Raw genomic sequence first — 22,768 nt, 5'->3', positions numbered from 1 at the left:
GGCCAAATTGATTATAGCTAACGGACACTGCCTCAGGAAAAGGTTTTTAAAACCTTTTTTTTTGTAAAAACAAAATCACTTCTACAATGAAAGGGGAGCGGCTCAGCTTTTCTTTGGTTTGAGCTGTTCAGAGGGGCCGGTCAGTTTTAAGCTGGGGAATCCAGCGACAGTAGAACAAGGTTCCCTGCTAAATCTCTCTGCCACCTCTCCCTCCTGCCAGACCCGGTGATCAATTTTACCTCCTTGCGCCGAGGGGTGATTATGGGGATTGTTTGGAACAGCGTACATAAGTCAGGATGATCTCTTGGGTTTTCTGTCCCCTTCTGTTTGCCTTTCATTTGGTAATGCCAGTGGTCTCATTGAGTCTTAGAGATGTACAGCACAGAAACAGACCCTTCAGTCCAACTCATCCATGCCGCCCAGATATCCCAACCCAATCTAGTCCTGTTTGTCAGCACTAGGCCCATGTCTCTTTAAACCCTTCCTATTCATATACCCACGCGGATGCCTTTTAAACATTGCAATTGTACCAGCCTCCACCACTTCCTCTGGCAGCTCATTCTACACATGCACCACCCTCTGTGTGCTAGAGTTCCCCCTAAGATCCCTTTTATATCTTTCCCCTCTCACCCTAAACCTATGCCCTCTAGTCTGGACTCCCCCACCCCAGGGAAAAGACTATTTATCCTATCCATGCCCCCTCATGATTTTATAAAGCACTGTTTTGTTGAAAACTGACTGGTCAGGCCTGTTACAGCACTCCGTGTTACATCTGCTTAAAACAACTAGCAAACGCAGGGTCTGGGTCATTTGCTTGAAATATTTCGGCAGGGGGGAGGGTCTGGCCCAGTCCGGAACAAACTGTCCATAGAATCGTAGAATTGCTTGAGTGCAGGAGACCATCCGGGCCTGCGCTGGACAGTTGCTTGGTGTGAAGCTCATGACTTTGTCCCATTTCTGTTCAAGCACTCACCACTGCGGCCCTCTTGAATGGGCGGCACGGTGGCTCAGTGGTTAACGCCACTGCCTCATGGCACCAGGGGCCTGGAGTCCATTCCAGCCTCGGGGTGACTGCCTGTGCGGGGTTTGCACGGCCCTCGTGGGTTTCCTCCCGCAATGGGAGAAAGTGAGGACAGCAGATGCCGGAGATCAGGCAGCATCCGAGGAGCAGGAGAGTCGACGTCTCGGGCATAAGCCCTCCATCAGGAATCCCACAGTCCAATGATGTGTAGCTTAGAGCGAATTGGCCTTGCTAAATTGCCCCATAGTGTTCAGGGGTGTAGAGGTTAGGATCATTAGTCAGGGGAAACGTAGAGTGGTAGGGGAATGGGTCTGGGCCGGATACTCTTCAAAGGGCCGGTGAGGACTTGTTGGGCCGAAGGGCCTGTTTCCACACTGTAGGGGGTGCTATGATCTACCACCACACTCTGAATGCTTCAGTTGAACCTGCCTCCACCACATTGCCAGGCAATGCATTCTATACCCTAACTACCCCAATGGGGCAGCACCGTGGTTAGCACTGCTGCCTCACAGCGCCAGGGACCCGGGTTCGATTCCAGCCTCGGGCGACTGTCTGTGTGGACATTGTATCTCCTGTTGTCCAAAGATGCGCAGGTTGGGGTGCGGCGGTGGTGGGAAGGATGTGCAGATTAGGGATATTAAACGCGAAAGGGATAGGGTACTGAGTGGGCCCGGATGGGATACTCTTCGGAGGGTTGGTATGGACCCGACGGGCTGAATGGCGTCCACACTGGAGGGATTTGACGATTGGCTGTTTGAAGAAGTGTGTTTTCGCTTTGTTGGCACGTCACTTAAAATCTGTACCCTCCCCCAAATCCTCGCTCTCCTTTTTTGCTCTTTTACAAAGCGGTTATCGCTTCTCTCTGTGTACCCTGTCCCGGACTTTGAAAACCTCTGTCAAACCCCCTTCTTGTCTCCGAGGCGGATAGTTCACTATTTACCTGTAGCGGACGTTTCTCATTCCCGCAGCCACTGGTGCACTTGTTGTTTAAAAATTCACTCAGGGGACGAGGGCATCACTGGCCAGGCCTAGAATTTATAGCCCCATCCCTATAGTTGCCCAGAGGGAAGGTAAGAGTCAACCGCATTGCTATGGGCCAGACCGGGTAAGGATGGCAGATTTCCTTCTCTGCAGGACATTACTGAACCAGAAGACTTTTCTTTTTGGGTAATGGATTCATGGGTCACGAGTGAATCTGTATTTTTATTGAATTCAAATTGTCTCAGTAAGGTTTGAATCTGCGCCCCCACACTATTACTTGGGTCTCTGGGTTAATATGATAATTCGATAGTGATCATACCACTAGGCTACAGCCTAACTCGCTCCTGTGCTCTTTCCAACACTTTCACATTTTTCCTATCAATTAGTGCGCAGGAGACAGTGCGGACTGCAGATTCTAGATTAGGGTGGTGCTGGAAAAGCACAGCAGGTCAGGCAGCATCCGAAAAGCAGGAAAAATCGACGTTTCGGGCAATAGCCCTTCATCAGGAACAGAGGCAGAGTGCCTGCAGAGTGGTGAGATAACTGAGAGGGGGGTAAGGCTGGGGAGAAAGTAGCAGAGAGTACAATAGGTGAATGGGGGTGGGGATGGAGGTGATAGGTCAGAGGGGAGGGTGGCGTGGATAGGTGGAGAGGAAGATAGGCAGGTAGGACAGGTCATGGGGACAGTGCTGAGCTGGAAGTTAGGAACTAGGGTGAGGTGGGGGAAGGGGAAATGAGGAAGCTGTTGAAGTCCACATTGATGCCCTGGGGTTGAAGTGTTCTGAGGCGGAAGATGAGGTGTTCTTCCTCCAGGTGTCTGGTGGTGAGGGAGCGACGGTGAAGGAGGCCCAGCACCTCCATGTCCTCGGCAGAGTGGGAGGGGGAGTTGAAATGTTGGGCCACGGGGCGGTGTGGTTGATTGGTGCGGGTGTCCCGGAGATGTTCCCTAAAGCGTTCTGCATACGCTAGAGAGTCAGACTCGAAAAGTGTGTTGCCGGGGAAAGCAGAGCAGGTCAGGCAGCATCCGAGGGGTGGCTCAGTGCTTAGCACCGCTGCCTCACAGCACCAGGGACCCCAGGTTTGATTCCGGCCTCGGGTGACTGGCCGTGTGGAATGTGCACATTCTCCCCGTGTCTGCGTGGGGGTCTCCCAGAAACCAGAAAACTGCAGGTCAGGAGAATTGGCTGCGCTAAATTGATCGTAGTGTTAGTGGGAGGAAAATGGGTCTGTGTGGGGGTTACTCTGCGGACGGTCAGTGTGGACCTGTCCCCACACTGTAGGGAATCTAATCATCCGTTGTGGGCAGGAGAGTTTCAGGCATAAGCCCTAACATTCCAGCCTCGGGGCGACTGACTGTGTGGAGTTTGCACATTCTCCCCGTGTCTGCGTGGGTTTCCTCCGGGTGCTCCGGTTTCCTCCCACAGTCCAAAAATATGCAGGTCAGGGTGAATTGGCCATGCTAAATTGCCCATCGTGCTAGGTGCATTAGTCAGGGGTAAATGTAGGGGAATGGGTCTGGGTGGGTTACTCTTCGGAGGGGTCGGCGTGGACTTGACGGGCCGAAGGGCCTGTTTTCACACTGTAGAGAATCTAATCTAATCAGATCAAACATCTGTCCTACATCTATCACCTCTCAGTTTAAAGCGACGTCCACTCATGCTAGCCGTCACCATCCGACGAAAAAGGCTCTTACAGTCCAACCCTATCTTACCCTCTGATAGTCTTGTATGTCTCTATTAAGTCACGTCTCTGCTCTCTAACGAACACAGCCTCGAGCCCCTCAGCCTTTTACGTAGTCTTTCGGTGTTCATCTGACCAAACTGCATCATCTCACAGGTCTTTGCGTTGAACATGGTCTTGCCATCGATCTACCAACTTGCCGACATCCTTTTGGAATTCACAATTTCCAAATTCTTCCAGGTTTCGCATCATCCCCGACCATGGGCATCCAGAAACAGCAGGGGATTCTCCTCTCTGTCCCTTTGTAACCCCCCCCACGCCTCACCCCGTCCAACCTCTGAACAGGTCTCCGGGTTCACAGTCTAAGGGATAAAGGGGTGAGCCATTCGGGACTGAGCTGAGGGAGAATTCCTTCGCTCGGGGAGATGCGAACCCACGGAATTCCCTCCCTCCCCCCCCCCCCCCCAGAAAGCCGCTGGGGCCGGTGCGTTGGATATATTCAACGGGGATCTGGACATGGCCCTGGGGGCTGAAGGGATATGGGAGCAGGAATACTGAGATCGTGTGGTTGGCCAGACCCGAAGGGCTGAAAGGCCTACTCCAGCAGACAATTTTTATGTTAGATTCCCTCCAGTGTGGAAATAGGCCATTTGGCCCAATGAGTCCATACTGACCCTTTGAAGGGTAACCAACCCAGACCAATTCTCCTACATTTACCCCTGACCAATGCATCTAACCTACACATCCCTGGGCACTATGGGTAATTTAGCATGGCCAGTCCACCCTAACCTACACATCCCTGGGCACTATGGGTAATTTAGCATGGACAATACACCTTAACCTACCCATTCCTGGGCATTATGGGTAATTTACCTGGGCCAATCCACTCTAACCGACACGTCCCTGGGCACCATATGTAACTTAGCACAGCCAATCCACCATGACCTGCACATCCCTGGGCATAGAACATGGAACAATACATCACAGAATAGGCCCTTTGGCCCTCGATGTTGCGCCAACCTGTGAACTATTCTCAGCTCCTCCCCCTACACCATCCCATCATCATCCATGAGCTTATCTAAGGATTGTTTAAATCTCCCTAATGTGGCTGAGTTGACTACATTAGCAGGTAGGGCATTCCATGTCCTTACCACTCTCAGCGTAAAGAACCTGCCTCTGATATCTGTCTTAAATCTATCACCCCTCAATTTGTAGTTATGCCCCCTCATACAAGCTGACGTCATCGTCCTAGGAAAAGGACTTTCACTGCCTACCCTATCTAATCCTCTGACCATCTTATATGTCTCTGTCAAATCCCCTCTTAGCAGCCTTCTTACCAATGAGAACAGACCCAAGTCTCTCAGCCTTTCCTCATAACACCTTCCCTCCAGACCAGGCAACATCCTGGTAAATCTCCTCTGCACCTTTTCCAATGCTTCCACATCCTTCCCGAAATATGGCGACCAGAACTGTACACAATATTCCAAGTGTGGCCGCACCAGCGTTTTGTATAGTTGCAGCATGATATTGCGGTTCCAGAACTCAATCCTTCTATGAATGAAACCTAACACACCGTATGCCTTCTTCACAGCACTATCCACCTGGGTGGCAACTTTCAGGGATCTACGCACATGGACTCCAAGATCCCTCTGCACATCCACACTACCATCGACCCAGTACTCTGCCATCCTGTTATTCTTCCCAAAGTGCATCACCTCACATTTAGCTGCATTGAACTCCATTTGCCACCTCTCAGCCCAATTCTGCAGTTTATCCAAGTCCCCCGCAAACTGTAACATTCTTCCACACTGTCCACTATTTCACCAACTTTAGTGTCGTCTGCGAATTTACTAATCCATCCGCCTATGCCTGTGTCTAAGTCATTTATAAAAATGACAAACAGCAGTGGTCCCAAAACAGATCCTTGTGGCGCACCACTAGTAACCGGACTCCAGACTGAATATTTTCCATCAACCACCACTCGCTGCCTTCTTTCAGAAAGCCAGTTTCTAATCCAAACTGCTAAATCACCCTCAGTCCCACGCCTCAGCATTTTCCCCAACAGCCCACCATGTGGAACCTCATCAAAGGCTTTACTGAGGTCCATGTACACCACGTCAACTGCCCTACCCTCATCCACATGCTTGGTCACCTTCTCAAAAAACTCAATGAGGTTTGTGAGACACGACCTGCCCTTGACAAAACCATGTTGACTATCTGAAATCAAATTGTTGCTTGCTAGATGATTATAAATCCGATCTCTAATATTCCTTTACAAAATCTTTCCTACAACAGAAGTAAGGCTCACTGGTCTATAACTACCTGGGTCATCTCTGCTGCCCTTCTTGAACAAGGCACAACATTTGCAATCCTCCAGTCCTCAGGTACTAAACCCGTAGACAATGACGACTCAAATATCAATGCCAAAGGCTCTGCTGTCTCCTCCCTGGCTTCCCAGAGAATCCTCGGATAAATCCCATCCGGCCCAGGGGACTTGCCTATTTTCACTCCTTCTAGAATTGATAACACCTGTTCGGAACTAACCTCGATCCTTTCGAGTCTAATATCTCGTACCTCATTCTTCTCCTCTACAATATTCTCCTTTTCCTGAGTGAAAACCGATGAGAAATGTTCATTTAGCACCTCTCCGATCTCCACAGGGTCCACACTCAACTTCCCACTTCTGTCTTTGACTGGCCCTATTCCTACCCTAATCATCCTTTTATTCCGCACATACCTATAGAAAGCTTTAGGGTTCTCCTTTATTCTATTTGCTAAAGACTGCTCGTGTCCTCTCTTTGCTCTTCTTAACTCTCTCTTTAAATCTTTCTGAGCTGATCTGTAACTCAAACTAAGGGTAATTTAGCATGGCCAATCCACCCTAACCTGCACATCCCTGTGCATTGTGGGTAATTTAGCACGGCCAATCCACCTGAACCTACACATCCCTGGGCATTGTGGGTAATTTAGCATGGCCAATCCACCCTAACCTGCACATCCCTGTGCATTGTGGGTAATTTAGCATGGCCAATCCACCCTAACCTGCACATCCCTGTGCATTGTGGGTAATTTAGCACGGCCAATCCACCTGAACCTACACATCCCTGGGCATTGTGGGTAATTTAGCATGGCCAATCCACCCTAACCTACACATCCCTGGGCATTGTGGGTAATTTAGCATGGCCAATCCACCCTAACCTACACATCCCTGTGCATTGTGGGTAATTTAGCACAGCCAATCCACCCTAACCTACACATCCCTGGGCACTATGGGTAATTTACCATGGCCAATCCACCCTAACCTGCACATCCCTGTGCATTGTGGGTAATTTAGCATGGCCCCTCCACCCTAACCTGCACATCCCTGTGCATTGTGGGTAATTTAGCACGGCCAATCCACCCTAACCTGCACATCACTGTGCATTGTGGGTAATTTAGCATAGCCAATCCACCCTAACCTGCACATCCCTGTGCATTGTGGGTAATTTACCATGGCCAATCCACCCTAACCTGCACATCCCTGTGCATTGTGGATAATTTAGCACGGCCAATCCACCCTAACCTGCACATCCCTGTGCATTGTGGGTAATTTAGCATAGCCAATCCACCCTAACCTGCACATCCCTATGCATTGTGGGTAATTTAGCATGGCCAATCCACCCTAACCTGCACATCCCTGTGCATTGTGGGTAATTTAGCACGGCCAATCCACCCTATCCTACACATCCCTGGGCATTGAGGGTAATTTAGCTTGGCCAATCCACCCTAACCCACACATCCCTGGGCATTGTGGGTAATTTAGCATGGCCAATTCACCCTAAATTGCACATCCCTGGGCATTGTGGGTAATTTACCTGGACCAATCCACTCTAACCTGCACATCTTCGGACTGTGGGAGGAAACCAGAGCACCCGGGGGACACCCACGCAGACGCAGTGGGGGAGGGGAGAATGTGCAAACTGCACACAGACAGTCACCCTGAGGCTGGAATCAAACCCGGGTCCTTGGCGTTGTGAGGCAGCGGTGCTAACCACTGAACCACCCCAAATATTTCCCACTATCACCTCTCTCAAGCTCTTTTCCATCCAAATGCAAATTGTTCTCTCTTCCCACTAATTTTACTCACTCCCCGACCTTTTCCGGCAGGCCTGAAATCCCCCCAGATCGCTTGGGCTGGAAGATACGGAAACATAACTCAGCCACTCTACCCATCGTGCCTGCTTTACCATTGGGAATGATCTGATCACCCTCCACTCCACTTTCCCGAAGAAGGGCTCATGCCCGAAACGTCGGTTCTCCTGCTCCTAGGATGCTGCCTGACCCGCTGCGCTTTTCCAGCAACACGTTTTCAGCTCTGCCTTGAATATCCTCAATAACCCAGCAGCCCCTTGCAGTGAAGAATTCCAGATTCACTCCTCCCCCTGCCTGGAGAGAGAGGAAATTCCTTGTCGTCAACAGGCCACCCCCTCACTTGGAGATGGCGCCCCCTCTGGTCCTACACTCTCCCACACAAGGGGAAACGACCTTTCCACTCCGAGCCTCTCAAGTCTTCCCAAAGAGTCTTTTATTTTAATACGGTCGCCTCTCCTTCTAAATGCAGGCCCAAGGCACTCAACCTCTTCAAAGGCAGTCCCTCGGTATCGATCTCTGGACTGTCTCCGACGCCTGCAATAAATTTCTTTCAGAGACAAAAAAGCTGCTCATGGTATTCTCAATATGGTTGAACTAGGTGCCTCGTAGAATGCATTTCAGCAAAATCTCCTGACTTCACTATTTCCTTTGAAATAAACACACCATTTGTCTTCCCCATCACCCGCTGAATTTGAATGCTCACTTTTTTGAGATTCGTGGACGAGAATTCCCAAATCCCTTTACTTCTATGGCTTTCTGCATTTTTTCTCCAGTGTTCTGAAGCTGAAGGCTGTTCTAAACTGCGAGCTTACAAGCCCCTCTATGTCTGACTAGGTGGCAGTCCCACAGTGTACTGGAAAATTGAAAAGAGGCTGTGAAAGGGATACCTGAGCTTTGGTTGCTGCTTTGACAACAATTTGAATTTAACCAGTCAGTTTAAATTATGCCCCAGAATACTAAAACCCAATCGAATTGCATTTATTGTTTTGCCAACTTTGAACCAATGAGATGATCCAATGTTGGGGATATAAAAACGCAGACATTTTGAAAATTGCTGAGAGAGCAAATGCCGTCGAGACAGAAACGCAGGGAGAGCTAACACCTTGCTCCCCAAGAAATGAGGAAACCCTCTCTATCAAAAGGGACCTTTTCATATGAAAGATACTCGCAGTAAAAAGAAAGATGATGACTCAGGGAGATCCTCAGCTGGAAGAGGGAAGACAGAAGACGACAGTGGCTGTGTGGTTTTGAAAATAAATTGACCAGATGGGCCAATGGGCTGAGAAGTGACAGATGGAGTTTAATTCAGATAAATGCGAGGTGCTGCATTTTGGGAAAGCAAATATTAGCAGGACTTATACACTTAATGGTAAGGTTATAGGAAGTGTTGCTGAACAAAGAGACCTTGGAGTGCAGGTTCATAGCTCCTTGAAAGTGGAGTTGGAGGTAGATAGGATAGTGAAGAAGGCGTTTGGTATGCTTTCCTTTATTGGTCAGAGTATTGAGTACAGGAGTTGGGAGGTCATGTTGCGGCTGTACAGGACATTGGTCAGGCCACTGTTGGAATATTGCGTGCAATTCTGGTCTCCTTCCTATCGGAAAGATGTTGTGAAACTTGAAAGGGTTCAGAAAAGATTTACAAGGATATTGCCAGGGTTGGAGGATCTGAGCTACAGGGAGAGGCTGAACCGACTGGGGCTGTTTTCCCTGGAGCGTCAGAGGCTGAGGGGGTGACCTTACAGAGGTTTATAAAATTGAGGGGCATGGATAGGGTAAATAGACAAAGTCTTTTCCTTGGGTTCGGGGAGTCCAGAACTAGAGGGCATAGATTTAGGGTGAGAGGGGAAAGATATAAAAGAGACCTAAGGGGCAACTGTTTCACGCAGAGAGTGGCACATGTATGGAATGAGCTGCCAGAGAAAATGGCGGAGGCTGGTACATTTGCAACATTTAAGAGGCATTTGGATGGGTATATGAATAGGAAGAGTTTGGAGGGATATGGGCCGGGTGCTGGCAGGTGGGACTAGATTGGGTTGGGATATCTGGTCGGCATGGACGGGTTGGACCGAAGGGTCTGTTTCCATGCTGTACATCTCTATGACTCCATGTAATTTTACTAAGTTTTATTGGAACAGCATATTGTTATAGAGTTGGAGGCAGATAATAAGCAGTTACGGGAAAGAGGGGCTTAGAATTGGGAATAATTGTTTAATGTTCAAAGAAAAAAATAAATTGATGTTAGTCATGATTTAGAGACGCCGGTGTTGGACTGGGGTGTAAATCACACAACACCGAAAGCTATTGTGCTTCCAATTAAACCTGTTGGACTATAACTGGTATTGGGTGATTTTTAAATTGATGTTATTTTCGTTAAATAGTGGAATTCGGGAGTTCTCTCTCACTCACATTACGAGGCAAGGTGAGCGTTTCTGGGCGGTAGATTGAAGAGTCCCCTGTTGTGTCGTAACACCAGTTAAATAATATTCAGCTCCTCTATCCTTCCTGAGAAAGTGGCGGACGCGATGACAGATACATTGAAAAGACATTTGGATAAGGACATGAATAGGAAAGGTTTGGAAGGATATGGGCTAGTAGCAGGCAGGTGTGACCAGTTTAGTTTGGGATTATGGCCAGCATGGACTGGTTGGACCAAAGGGTTTGTCTCCAATGCTGTTGGAACTCCACGGACTTACTTGCCTATGTTGTATTCCTGGAAAAGCACAGCCGGTCAGGCAGCATCCGAGGAGCAGGAAAATCGACGTTTCGGGTTTAAGACCTTCATTAGGTTCCTGATTGAAATGTCGGTTCTCCTGCTCCTCGGATGCTGCCTGACCTGCTGTGCTTTTCGAACACCATACGCTTGGATTCTGATCTCTAGCGTCGGCAGTCACTTTCTCCTACGTTGGATTCCTCCGGACAAGTTGTTGCTCGACCTGTCGATTTCCCTTCACAGATTCTGTGCACCAGCCACAAACTTGGAATCTTAGAATCCCCTACAGTGCGGAAACAGGCCGTTCACCCAACAAGTCCACACCGACCCTTCGAAGAGTAACCCACCCAGACCCATTCCCCTACCCTATTACCCGACATTTACCCCTGACCAATGCATCTTACCTACACGTCCCTGAACACTACGGGCAATTTAGCGTGGCCAATTCACCCTAACTCGCACATCTTTAGGACTGTGGGAGGAAACTGGAGCACCCAGAGGAAACCCACGCAGACACGGGGAGAAGGGGAAAATCCACACAGACAGTCGCCCGAGGCTGGAATCCAACCTGGGACCTTGGTGCGGTGAGGCAGCAGTGCTAACCACTGAGCCACTGTGCCACCTGTCAATTTGGGTAGAACATAGATAAAATAGATATTTTTGACCAATGAGCCCAAGTGCCTCTGTCTGTGGCTGTAGGTCTCGATGACTCCGTTCCCTTTCCTCATCGAAATAATTATGGCTCCAGCGGTAATCCCAGCGGCACTTCACTAGGGGTCGCCCTTCTGAAAATGCCCCCTTTATCCCAATTCTGGTAATCAGCCGATTTTTGAGGGACACAGAGTCCGACAGCGCGGAAACAGACCCTTCGGTCCGACCAGTCCACGCCGAACATGATCCCAAACTAAACTAGTCCCACCTGCCTGCTCCTGGGCCATATCCTTCCAAACATTTCCTTCTTATCAAATGTCTTTTCAAAATGTTGTAACTGTACCTGAGTCCACCACTTCCCCATGCTGATCTATTCCCTCCAACACCATAGGCTCTTGTCTTGTTAAGGAGCACCCAACATAGCTGGCTTAATAAATGCTTTCCAAAAATCCAAATACACAGAGGGTTGTGTTTCAGACTGGAGGCCTGTGACCAGTGGAGTGCCACAAGGATCGGTGCTGGGCCCTCTACTTTTTGTCATTTACATAAATGATTTGGATGTGAGCATAAGAGGTACAGGTTAGTAAGTTTGCAGATGACACCAAAATTGGAGGTGTAGTGGACAGCGAAGAGGGTTACCTCAGATTACAACAGGATCTGGACCAGATGGGCCAGTGGGCTGAGAAGTGGCAGATGGAGTTTAATTCAGATAAATGCGAGGTGCTGCATTTTTGAATTAGATTACTTACAGTGTGGAAACAAGTCCACACCGACCCGCCGAAGCGCAACCCACCCATACCCCTACATTTACCCCTTACCTAACACTATGGGCAATTGAGCATGGCCAATTCACCTGACCTGCACATCTTTGGACTGTGGGAGGAAACTGGAGCACCCGGAGGAAACCCACGCAGACACGGGGAGAACGTGCAAACTCCACACAGTCAGTCGCTTGAGGCGGAGAATTGAACCTGGGTCTCTGGCGCTGTGAGGCAGCAGTGCTAACCACTGTGCCACCGTGCCGCCCACATTTTGGGAAAGCAAATCTTAGCAGGATTTATACACTTAATGGTAAGGTCCTAGGGAGTGTTGCTGAACAAAGAGACCTTGGAGTGCAGGTTCATAGCTCCTTGAAAGTGGAGTCACAGGTAGATAGGATAGTGAAGAAGGCGTTTGATATGCTTTCCTTTATTGGTCAGAGTATTGAGTACAGGAGTTGGGAGGTCATGTTGCGGCTGTACAGGACATTGGTTAGGTCACTGTTGGAATATTGCGTGCAATTCTGGTCTCCCTCCTGTAGGAAGGATGTTGTGAAACTTGAAAGGGTTCGGAAAAGATTTACAAGGATGTTGGAGGGTTTGAGCTGGAGGGAGAGGCTGAACAGGCTGGGGCTGTTTTCCCTGGAGCGTCAGGGTTGGAGGATTTGGGGGTGGGGGCTGGAGGTTAAGATTCAGGGGCATGTTTTTAATGGAGAGAGATTTAAAAAGGACACAGGGAGTGGGGGGGAGGGGGGTGACTTCCTTTACCCAGAGGGCATGGGCATAGTTACAACGTTTGAAAGACATTTGGATCAAGGCATTGTGGGAGATTCATTATAACTCAAGCAGCCATCTTGTCGCATACTAAAAGCCTGGAATCCATTTTAATTTTCATGTTCGTGTCCTCTTGTACATTCCCAGGCTCAGTGTGGTGGCTGTCCTTGAGGCTGTACTAGCACCTGATAGTGAAACTCTTTCCCAGTATGGGAATGTTCTTTTTATACAAGAATCTACTGTTATACTAACACTTGGTTATCAGCTACTAACCAGCACTGTGCAGACACTACGTGACTGAGGCTGGTGACTGGGCAAAGTGCCCAATTACTCATTATACTGCAATTAACAGTTTGCTAATTGTTAAATGATTGTAACCTGCAAAATCACGCAACTCTCTGCATCTCGTCAGAGTGGCTTGTGACCATTAGGTCAACTGGTCTCTCCCAGTGAGCTCACCAATAAACAGTCAAACTCAAGTTTTGCATGGCGCAATTCATTGCTCCCCTAAGTTACGGGGTGGCCCGGTGGCTCAGTGGTTAGCACTGCTGCCTCACAGCCCCAGGGTCCCAGGTTCGATTCCAGCCTTGGGCGACTGACTGTGTGGAGTTTGCACATTCTCCCCGTGTCTGCGCGAATTTCCTCCGGGTGCTCCGGTTTCCTCCCACAGTCCAAAAGGTGTGCGGGTTAGGTGAATTGGCCGTGCTAAACTGCCCGTAGTGTTAGGTGAAGGGGTAAATGTAGGGGAATGGGTCTGGGTGGGTTGCTCTTCGGAGGGTCGGTGTGGACTTGTTGGGCTGAAGGGCCTGTTTCCACCCTGTAGGGAATCTAATCTAATTTAAATTGGACTGTTATGAGCGAGTCACCCCACTGCATAATTTATCCCAGCCCCAACAGACGGGAACAGGAAAGGGTTGGAGGGATATGGGCCGGGAGCAGGCTGGTGGGATTAGTTTAGTCTGGGATTCCGTTTAGCCTGGGCTGGTTGGGCCGAAGTGTTTGTGCCAGAGGATGATGACATTTTCGCTTTGCTCCCCCCCTCTACAACCCTCATCTTTCAAGGCGGTCAGGTAAAGTGAGCCTCGCTTCAATATAAAGGATGCAAATACCTCCAAGAGAAATAATTTGGAGGAGCCGGTGTTGGACTGGGGTGTACAAAGTTAAAAATCACACAACTGAGCTGAAAATGTGTTGCTGGAAAAGCGCAGCAGGTCAGGCAGCATCCAGGGAACAGGAGAATCGACGTTTCGGGCATAAGCCCTTCTTCAGGAGGGCTTATGCCCGAAACGTCGATTCTCCTGTTCCCAGGATGCTGCCTGACCTGCTGCGCTTTTCCAGCAACACATTTTCAGCTCTGATCTCCAGCATCTGCAGACCTCACTTTCTCCTTAAAAATCACACAACACCAGGTTATAGTCCAACAGGTTTATTTGGAAGCACTAGCTTTCGGTGCGACGCTCCTTCATCAGGTGGTTGTGGAGAATAAGATCGTACGACACAGAGTTTACAGCAAAGATTTACAGTGTGATGTAACTGAAATTATACATTGAAAAGGACTTGGATTGCTTGTTAAGTCTCTCATATGTTAGAATGACCATGTTGATTTGAGCTCTTCCATGTTGGAATATTGCGTGCAATTCTGGTCTCCTTCCTATCGGAAAGATGTTGTGAAACTTGAAAAGGGTCCGGAAAAGATTTACAAAGGTGTTGGAGGGTTTGAGCTGTAGGGAAGAGGCTGAACAGGCTGGGGCTGTTTTCCCTGGAGCGTCTGAGGCTGAGGGGTGACCTGAGAGAGGTTTATAAAATTATGAGGGGCACGGATAGGATAAATAGACAAAGTCTTTTCCCTGGGGCGGGGGAGTCTAGAACTAGAGGGGCATAGGTTTAGGGTGAGCGGGGAAAGATATAAAAGAGACCTAAGGGGCAACATTTTCACACAGAGGGTGGTACGTGTATGGAATGAGCTGCCAGAGGAAGTGGTGGAGGCTGGTACAATTGCAACATTTAAGAGGCATCTGGATGGGGATATGAATAGGAAGGGTTTGGAGGGATATGAGCCGGGTGCTGGCAGGTGGGACTAGATTGGGTTGGGATATCCGGTCGGCAGGGACGTGTTGGGGGGGGGGGGGGGGGGGGGCTGTGGGGGAGGATGTGGGGGTGTGTGGAGGGGGGGTGAAAGACAGGATTTCCCGATACGTTGAATCTTAATGATCTGGAGGGTGATGGGAGGATATGCAAGAAACAGTCTCCAAAAGGAAATTGGATGGGTCCGAGAGGGATTGAGAGGGGAGGGGGGAGAGAGGGGAGAGGGGGGTAGAGAGGGGGAGAGAGGAGAGGAGAGCGGGGGGACAGAGGGGAGCGGGGGGGGGAACAGAGGGGAGTGGGGAAGAGAGCGGGGTAGAGAGAGAGACAGAGATATGGGCAGATAAGGGGGGGGGGGGTTGCTCCTTTCTAGAGAACCCACTTTAGCCCCGATGAATGTCGGTCTTCCCGCCAACAGTGAGTGGTTGAGGGGAGCAGCGGGAATACATTTCAGGGGAAGCTGGATTCCGACAACAGAAGGATACGCTGATGGAGGGCTGGGGGGGCCGAGGGGTGAGATAGATTGAGGCGGATACCAGGAGTCTTGATGGGACACAGACAAATGGAAAATTGATGCGCACATACAGGAAAACATCCCAGGTTACGCAAAATGCATTTCCTCAGTCTCTGTGGGACACAGCAGTGGGGAAGGTGCAGACCTGGGCTCATAGAATTCCCGACGGTGTGAAAGCAGGTATTTAACCCAACGAGTCTACACCAACCCTCTGAAGATTACCCAATCCAGACCCATTCCCTCATCCCTACTGCTCTGCATTTACCTCTGACTAATGCACCCTAACCTGCATATCCCTGGAGACTATGGGTAATTTAGCATGGCCAATGCACCCTAACCTGCACATCCCAGGCACCATGGGTAATTTAGCATGGCCAATCCACCTTCACCTGCACATCCCATGGCACCATGGGTAATTTAGCATGACAATTCACCCTAACCTGCACAGCCCTGCGCACTACGGGCAATTTAGATTGGCCAATCCACTCTAACCTGCACATCCCTGGATACTGTGGGTAATTTAGCTTGGCCAATCACTCTATTATGCACATACCGGGACACCATGGGTAATTTAGCATAGCCAACCCCCCAGTCTAACCTGCAAAGCACAGGGCACTATCAGTAATTTAGCATGACTAATCCACTCTAACCCACACATCCCAGGAGACTATGGGTAATTTAGCACAGCCAATCCACCCTAATCTGCACATCCAGGGGCACTGTGGGTAATTTAGCACAGCCAATCCACCCTAACCTGCACATCCAAGGGCACTATAGGTAATTTAGCATAGCCAATCTACCCTAACCCACACCTCGCTGCACGCTATGGGTAATTTAGCATGACCAATCCACCCTAACCTGCACATGCCATGGCATTGTGGGTAATTCAGCATGGCCAATCCACCCAAACCTACATGCCCCTGGGCATTATGGGTACTTTAGCACAGCCAATCCACCCTAACCTAAATGCCCTTTGGCATTATGGGTGATTAGCAAGGCCAATCCACCCTAACGTGCACATCCCTGTACACCATGGGTAACTTAGCACAGCTAATCCACAATAACCAGCACATCCCAGGGCACGATGGGTAATTTGGCACGGCCAATCCACCCTAACCTGCACATCCCTTCACAGTGTGGGTAATTTAGCACAGCCAATCCACCTTAAAATGCACATCCCTGGACACTATCGGTGATTTAGCATGGCCAATCCACCCGAACCTGCACATCCCAGGGCACTATGGGTAATTTAGCATGGCCAATCCACCCTAACCTGCACATCCCTGTGTCACTATGGGAAATTTAGCATGGCCAATCCACCCTAACCCGCACAACCCTTCACAGTGTGGGTAATTTAGCACAGCCAATCCACCTTAAAATGCACATCCCTGGACACTATCGGTGATTTAGCATAGCCAATCCACCCGAACCTGCACATCCCAGGACACTATGGGTAATTTAGCATGGCCAATCCACCCTAACCTGCACATCCCTGTGTCACTATGGGAAATTTAGCATGGCCAATTCACCCTACACTGTATATCCCTCTACAGTACGGGTAATTTAGCACGGCCAATTCACCCTAACCTGCACATCCCTGGAGACTATGGGTAATTTAGTATGGCCAATCCACCCTAACCTGCACATCCCTGGGCACTATGGGTAATTTAGCATTGCCAATCCACCCTAACCTGCACATCCCTGGGCACTATGGGTAATTTAGCAAGGCCAATCCACCCTAACCTGCACATCCCAGGGCACTATGGCCATGCTAAATTACCCATAGTGTTAAGGGATGTGCAGGTTTGTGTGGATTGGCCATTCTAAATTACCCAATTCACCCTAACCTACATGCCCCTTCACACAATGGGTAATTTCGCATGGCCAATCCACCCTAACCTACACATCCTAGGGCACTATGGGTATTTAGCATGGCCCATCCACCCTAACATGCACCTTCCTGCACACACTGGGTAATTTAGCATAGCCAATCCACCCTAACCTGAACATCCCTGGACATGATGAGTAATTTAGCATGGCCAATCCAACCTAAACTGCACATCCCAGGGCACTATGGGTAATTTAGCATGGCTAATCCACCCTAACCCGCACATCCCTTCAGTGTGGGTAATTTAGCACAGCCAATCCACCTTAAAATGCACATCCCTGGACACTATCGGTGATTTAGCATGGCCAATCCACCCGAACCTGCACATCCCAGGGCACTATGGGTAATTTAGCATGGCCAATCCACCCTAACCTGCACATCCCTGTGTCACTAAGGGAAATTTAGCATGGCCAATCCACCCGAACCTGCACATCCCAGGGCACTATGGGTAATTTAGCATGGCCAATCCACCCTAACCTGCACATCCCTGTGTCACTATGGGAAATTTAGCATGGCCAATTCACCCTACACTGTATATCCCTCTACAGTACGGGTAATTTAGCACGGCCAATTCACCCTAACCTGCACATCCCTGGAGACTATGGGTAATTTAGTATGGCCAATCCATTCTAACCTGCACATCCGAGGGCACTATGGCTATGCTAAATTACCCATAGTGTTAAGAGATGTGCAGGTTTGTGTGGAATGGCCATGCTAAATTACCCAATTCACCCTAACCTGCACACCCCTTCACACAATGGGTAATTTCGCATGGCCAATCCACCCTAACCTGCACATCCCTGGACACTATGATTAACTTAGCATGGCCAATTCACCCTAACCTGCACATGCCACAGCATTGTGGGTAATTTAGCATGGCCAATCTACCTGAACCTGCACATCGCTAGACACTATGGGCAATTTAGCATGGCCAATCCATTCTAACCTGTACATTCCAGGGCACTATAGGTAATTTTTTTTATTTCAAAAATATAATTTATTCATAAATATTTGATCTATACAATTGGACATGCCATCCTTCTGTAAACATTCCATTTCTTTGCGTATCGAAACAGGGTAATCATTCCTATTCACAGGTTGGTGCGATTACATTGAGCTCAGACGCCAGCGGAGCCCAAATGACTGCGTGGGCCCCCTGTTCTTCTTAGGCAGGCAGATGTTACACGGTGGTCTTTCCCCACCGCGCCTTGGCGGCAGCTGCCCCAAGCTTCAGTGCATCCCTCAACACGTAGTCCTGGACCTTGGAATGTGCCAGTCTGCAACACTCAGTCGGGGTCAACTCCTTCAGCTGGAAGATCAGCAGGTTTCGGACCACCCAGAGAGCGTCCTTCACCGAGTTGATGATCCTCCAGGCACAGTTGATGTCCGTCTCGGTGTGCGTCCCGGGGAACAGGCCGTAGAGCACGGAGTCCCACGTCACGGCTCGGGACGAACCTCGACAAACACCACTGCATTCCTCTCCAGACTTCCTCTGCGTAGGCACATTCCAGAAGGAGGTGTGTGACAGTCTCGTCCCCCCCGCAGCCGCTTCGAGGGCAGTGTGCGGTATGGCTGAGAGTCTGGGCGTGCATAAATGATCTCACAGGCAGAGCCCTTCTCACCACCAGCCAAGCCATGTCTTGGTGCTTGTTGGAAAGTTCTGGTGATGAGGCATTCTGCCAAATGGCTTTGACAGTCTGCTCAGGGAACCGCTCGATAGGATCCGCCCTCTCCTTTTCCTGAAGGGTCTCAAGGACACTACGTGCTGACCACTTCCTGATGGACTTGTGGTCAAAGGTGTTTTTCTTCATAAAATTTCTCCACGAACGGTCCAACTACTCGGAGCGTTCTGCAGCAGTGAGGCCAGGCCCATCCTTCGCAACACCGGGGACAGGTAGAACCTCAGTACGTAGTGACACTTGGTGTTTGCGTACCGGGGATCCACGCACAGCTTGATGCAGCCACACACAAAGGTGGCCATCAGGGTGAGGGTGGCATTGGGTGTGTTTTTTCCCCCATTGCACCGGTCTTTGTACATTACGTCTCTTCGGACCCGGTCCATCTTTGATCTCCACACGAAGTGGAAGATGGCCCGGGTGACTGAGGCAGCACAGGTTCTGGGGATAGGCCAGACCTGTGCCACGTATAACAATACTGAGAGTACCTCACGCCTGATGACCAGGTTTTTACCCGCGATGGAGAGCGACCGTTGCTCCCATCTGCCCAGTTTCTGTCTCACCTTCCTGATCCGTTCCTCCCAGGTCTTGGCGCATGCCCCAGTCCCCCCGAACCAAATACCCAGCACCTTCAGGTGGTCAGTCCAGGGCACTATAGGTAATTTAGCATGGCCAATCCACCCTAACCTGCACATTCCATCACAGTGTGAGTAATTTAACATGGCCAATTCACCGTAATGTGCACATCCCTTCACACTGTGGATAATTTAGCATCACCAATCCACCCTCAGCTGCACAACCGTGCACACTATGGGTAATTTAGTACAGCCAATCTATTCTAACCTGCACATCCTAGGGCACTATGGGTAATTTTACATAGCCAATCCACCCTACCCTACACACCCCTCACAGTGTGGGTAATTTCGCATGACCAATCTACCCTAATATGCACATCCCTGCACACTATGGGGAATTTGGCATAGCCAATCCATTCTAACCTGCACATCCCAGGGCACTATGGCCTTGCTAAATTACCTATAGTGTTAAGGGATGTGCAGGTTAGGGTGGATTGGCCATGCTAAATTACCCAATTCACCCTAACCTGCACACCCCATCACACTATGGGTAATTAGCACAGCCAATCCACCCTAACCTGCACATTCCTGGACACTATGGGTAATTTAACATTGCCAATCCACCCTGACCTGCACATGCCACAGCACTGTGGGTAATTAGCACAGCCAATCCACCCTAACCTGCACATTCCTGGACACTATGGGTAATTTAACATTGCCAATCCACCCTGACCTGCACATGCCACAGCACTGTGGGTAATTAGCTTGGCCAATCCACCCTATCGTGCACATCCCGGGACACCATGAATAATTCAGCAAGGCCAATCCATTCTAACCGCAAATCCCAGGGCACTATGGGTAATTTAGCATGGCCAACTGATCCTAACCTGCACATTCCTGGACACTTTGGGTAATTTAGGATGGCCAAACCACCCTAACATGCAGATTCCTGGACACTATGGGTAATTCAGCAAGTCCTTTCCACCCTAACCTACATGCCCCTGGGCACTATGGATAATTTAGCATGGCCCATCCAGCATAACTGACACCTTCCTGCAAACTATGGGTAATTCAGCATAGCCAGTCAACCCTAACCTGCACATCCTACACACTATGGGTAATTTAGCACAGCCAATCCACCCTATCATGCACATCCGTGGGCACGATGAGTAATTTAGCACAGCCAATCCACCCTGACCTGCACGTCCCTGGGCACTATGGGTCATTTAGCATGGCCAATTGACCCTATCATGCACATCCCTGGGCACAATGAGTAATTTAGCTTGGCCAAGCCACCCTAACCTACATACCTTTGGGCACTATGGGTAATTTAGCACGGCCAATCCACCCTAACATGCACATCCCTGCACACTGTGGGTAATTTAACATGGATAATTCACATTAACCTGCACATTTCTGGACAGTATGGGTAATTTAGCATGGCCATCCATCCTGACATGCACTTTCCTGCACACTATGGACAAGTTCGCATAGCCAATCCACCTTAACCTACATATCCCTGTGATACTGTGGGCAATTTAGCATGGCCAATCCACACTAACCCGCACATCCCTACACATAATGGGGAATGTAGTATGGCCAATCCATCCTAAGCTGTACATCCTTGGACACTATTGGTAATTTGCACGGCCAATCCACCCTCACCTACATATCCCTGGACACAATGGGTAATTTAGCATGGCCAATCCACTCTAACCTGCAAATCCCAGGGCACTATGGGTAATTTAGCATGGCCAAACCACCCTAACATGCAGATTCCTGGGCACTATGGGTAAATTAGCATGGCTAATCCAGTGTAACCTGCTCATCCCAAGGCACTATGGGTAATATAGCATGGCCATCCACCCTAAGCTGCACATCCCTGCACACTGAGTAATTTAGCACAGCCAATCCACCCTATCATGCACATCCTTGGACGCTATGGGTCATTTAGCATGGCCAATCCACCCTAACCTACATGCCCCTGAGCACTATGGGTAATTTAGCATGACCAACCCACCCTAACATGCACATCCCTGCACACTATGGGTAATTTAACATGGATAATTCACACTAACCTGCACATTTCTGGACAGTATGGGTAATTTAGCATGGCCAATCCACCCTAACCTACATATCCCTGTGATACCATGGGCAATTTAGCATGGCTAATCCACCCTAACCTACACATCCCTTCACAATGTAGATAATTTAGCTTAGCCAATCCACCCTAACCTGCACTTTCCTGCACACTGTGTGGAATGTAATATGGCCAATCCATTCTAACCTGCATATTCCAGGGCACTGTGGGCAATTTAGCATGGCTAATCCACCCTAACTTGCACATCTCTGGGCACTATGGGTAATTTAGCATGGCCAATCTACTCTAACCTGCACATCCCTGGGCGCTGTGGGGAATGTAATACGGCCAATCCATCCTAACCTGCAAATCCCTGGGCACTGTGGGTAATTTAGCAAGGTCAATCCACCCTAACCTGCAACATGCCTGGACGCTACGAGCAATTTAGCATGGCCAGTCCACCCTAACCTGCACATCCCTGGGCACTATGGGTAATTTAGGATGGCCAATCCATTCTAACCTGCACATCCCTGTGTCACTATGGGAAATTTAGTATGGCCAATCCATTCCATCCTGCACATCCCAGGGCACTATGGGTAATTTAACATGGCCAATCCACCCTACCCTGCATATCTCTGCACAGTACGGGTAATTTAGCATGGCCGACTCACCCTAACCTGCACATCCCTGGAGATTATGGATAATTTAGTACGGCCAATCTATTATAACCTGCACATCCCAGGGTACTGTGGGTAATTTTACATAGCCATCCACCCTACCCTGCACATCCCTTCAGTGTGGGTAACTTAGCATAGCCAATCCACGCTAACCTGCACATCCCAGGGCACTATGGGTAATTTAGTATGGCCAATCCATTCTAATCTGCACATGCCAGGGCATTATGGCCATGCTAAATTACCCATCATGTTAAGGGATGTGCAGGTTAGGGTGGATTGGTCATGCTAAATTACCTAATTCACCCTAACCTGCACATCCCTTCACACAACGGGTAAATTTGCACAGCCAATCCACCCTAACATGCACATCCCTGGAGACTATGATTAATTTAGCACATCCCATCACACTATGGGTAATTTAGCATAGCCAATCCACCCTAACCTGCACATCCCTGGGCACTATGGGTAATTTAACATTGCCAATCCACCCTAACCTGCACATGCCACAGCACTGTGGGTAATTAGCTTGGCCAATCTACCCTAACTTGCACATTCCAGGGGACTGTGGGT

The 22,768-nt window shown here is 49.4% G+C and overlaps 2 protein-coding genes across 5 annotated transcripts in view; one reads left to right on the top strand and one right to left on the bottom strand.

The window, feature by feature from the left end:
• Positions 1-22,768, top strand: part of LOC122543458 (uncharacterized) — a 71,042-nt gene that overhangs the window by 8,854 nt on the left and 39,420 nt on the right. The window contains exon 5 of one of the 3 annotated variants that reach the window (XR_015751258.1): positions 7,829-10,301. The exons of 1 other annotated variant lie outside the window; for it this stretch is intronic. The gene's annotated coding sequence lies outside the window, so the exon portion shown is untranslated. Of the gene's footprint in view, positions 1-5,273; positions 5,346-7,828; positions 10,302-22,768 lie in introns of those variants that run through there. One more of the 3 variants, XR_015751259.1, reaches the window with a different exon arrangement.
• Positions 14,058-22,768, bottom strand: part of LOC122543455 (uncharacterized) — a 106,661-nt gene continuing 97,950 nt past the window's right edge. Inside the window, exon 3 of one of the 2 annotated variants that reach the window (XM_043682161.2) lies at positions 14,058-14,357. The gene's annotated coding sequence lies outside the window, so the exon portion shown is untranslated. The remainder of the gene's footprint in view (positions 14,358-22,768) is intronic. The other variant, XM_087974347.1, reaches the window with a different exon arrangement.

The sequence above is a fragment of the Chiloscyllium plagiosum genome, unplaced genomic scaffold (genome assembly GCF_037043375.1).
Source record: "Chiloscyllium plagiosum isolate Xiang-an unplaced genomic scaffold, Cpla_swu_hap1 HiC_scaffold_27, whole genome shotgun sequence".
Taxonomy (NCBI): domain Eukaryota; kingdom Metazoa; phylum Chordata; class Chondrichthyes; order Orectolobiformes; family Hemiscylliidae; genus Chiloscyllium; species Chiloscyllium plagiosum.
The sequence above is the reverse complement of the archived record's forward strand: the minus strand, read 5'-3'. Positions and strand labels throughout refer to the sequence as shown.